General features: G+C 40.0%; 1 protein-coding gene across 1 annotated transcript in view; it reads right to left on the minus strand.

Moving 5' to 3' along the window:
• The window catches only part of LOC107702380 (bifunctional heparan sulfate N-deacetylase/N-sulfotransferase 4-like), a 67,463-nt gene extending 65,636 nt beyond the window's left edge, over positions 1 to 1,827 (minus strand). The window contains exon 1 of the mRNA XM_016504681.1: positions 1,474 to 1,827. The gene's annotated coding sequence lies outside the window, so the exon portion shown is untranslated. The remainder of the gene's footprint in view (positions 1 to 1,473) is intronic.
• Positions 1,828 to 2,187: the final 360 nt, after the last annotated feature.

Consider the following 2,187-nt stretch of genomic DNA (forward strand, 5'->3'; position numbering starts at 1 on the left):
TGTTAGCGAGTAATTGTGTAGGATAGAACTATTTTCCTGCTCATCTGAACACGCAAATGTTGCAAGACAGAACCAATCCATCACAGAGAGCGTTCACTCACTTCTGATAGTGCATTCAAACAGGGCTGCGTTTCCCAAAAGTATCATAAGAAAGCATTAAAGCTTTTGGGAACGGCAGCCCTGAACAATGCGTATCAGAGGACAGAGAAAAAAAAAAACATATTTGTTTGAGTTATTTCACAATAAACAAACTGAAATTGTAGCCTACGTAGTTTGTGCAATTACAGTTATTTAAATTGAACGTTGAAAGATAATATTGATCATGTTCTATTCTGTAATGTTAATAGAAATCATACACTGTCAGAATAAAAATGTTGCATTCTATGCATGTAACAGCCTGTCACTGGCAGTCCCTTATGATAATGAACCATGGTTTTACTAAAGTGACCATAGTTCAACTGTAGTATTTATAGATTTGAATCATGTGTAAACAAAAAACGTATTTGAACCATGTGTAAACAAAAATATAACCTAATAAGTTACAATTAAGGCATATTGAATGTTAAAATGCGTTTTAAACGAAGTTAAGTGCTTATCATTACCCATTTTACTCTTAGTAATTTAATAATTTCATAAATTTCATAATTTAAAAGTTTAGTCCAGAAGTATCGAATCGGTATCGATATCGACGATACTGCCTTGAAAAATATCGGTATCGTATCGAAAACAAAGTAAGTGGTATCGCCCATCCCTAGTGTGCGTGTTTCCCCGCGAGGCGGCGCATTCTTTGAGCTGGGAAACATCGCAAAGGACGAGATCTTTTGCCTATTTTAACTTACATTAAAAATAATATTGTATCTCATACATTCTTGGCTCGGTCCTCTCATGTTCAACAGACTAAATACATTAAGAAATGTTGGTTAAAAGCCTAAACAAGCTACAGTTGCTGTTTAATATGAACAATTTCACGCAAATAATAACCTGAGGTAGCCTAATGTCTAAACCAAAAAGAGAAAATGAAAGTCTAACATTTAATAAAAAATAAACAAATAAAAGGCGAACAAAAGTAATGATGCTCTGTAAGCTAGAAAAAATTTGTAAAAATCAGACATTTACAGAAAATACTTTTCATTCAACCCAAGACACAATGGTGACAAACAAACATACACATGTGCTTGTGTTATCGGTATATTGTTCTTCAAAAACTAAACCGGAGACCGTTATTAGTCACGCTTAAAGAACTGATGAAATATGATGAAATATGATGAAATGATAATAAAGTAAAAGACCGTAAAAGGCAACGCGAGAAAAAAATTAAACGTCAGATACCGGTAACGTGACATTCCAGCACAGCGCATCTCTAAATCTCTCGCACGAAAAGACATTCAGCACCCCATTCGGTACAAAGTTACAACACTAAACCTAACTCAAAATAAACCGCTCTTTTGCTTTCTCCAGCCGACGAGACCTTACCTTAAAACGAACCTAAACACTGCTGAGCGCGAAGCCGTCACACCAAAGCCGCCTCTCTCCAGAACACCAGCTCCTTACGGCTCTGAACCCGAGAGCCCAATCTCATCCACTGATTCAGAGGCAGCCATCCGGAATGATGCCGGGACCGGTTCGCTATTCTCTCCGCGCCCTCTTCCCCTTTCTCCCTTTCTCTCTTTCTCTCACTGCGACACGGATTAAAGGAGCGCGCGGGGGGAGACAGGACTGGAGACAGGACGGGAGACAGGAGGGGAGACAGGACTGGAGACAGGAGGAGCGCTCAAAAGACGAACTGAAGAGAATATCCAGAGAGGAGCGCTGAGACATACGACTCCCCTCCACTGTCACCAGTGACTGAATAGTGCCGCTGCCGCTCTGTGCGCTTTAGCTCACCTACAGAGAGAGAGAGAGAGAGAGAGAGAGAGAGAGAGAGATGCTGAGTGATTGGCACTTTTTATTATGGTACACTCTAAAAAATGCTGGGTTAAATACAACCCAGTGCTGGGTAAAATAGGGACAAACCCAGCAATTGGGTTGTTTTGACCCAGCGGTTGGGTTACTACCCAGAAGGTTGGGTTAAACATTTAACCCAACCGCTGGCTCAAAACAGCCCAATTGCTGGGTTTGTCCCTATTTTACCCAGCACTGGGTTGTATTTAACCCAGCATTTTTTAGAGTGTAGCATATGTAATGTAA

Source organism: Sinocyclocheilus anshuiensis, unplaced genomic scaffold, assembly GCF_001515605.1.
Source record: "Sinocyclocheilus anshuiensis isolate Anshui unplaced genomic scaffold, SAMN03320099.WGS_v1.1 scaffold86, whole genome shotgun sequence".
In the NCBI taxonomy this organism is placed as follows: Eukaryota; Metazoa; Chordata; class Actinopteri; order Cypriniformes; family Cyprinidae; genus Sinocyclocheilus; species Sinocyclocheilus anshuiensis.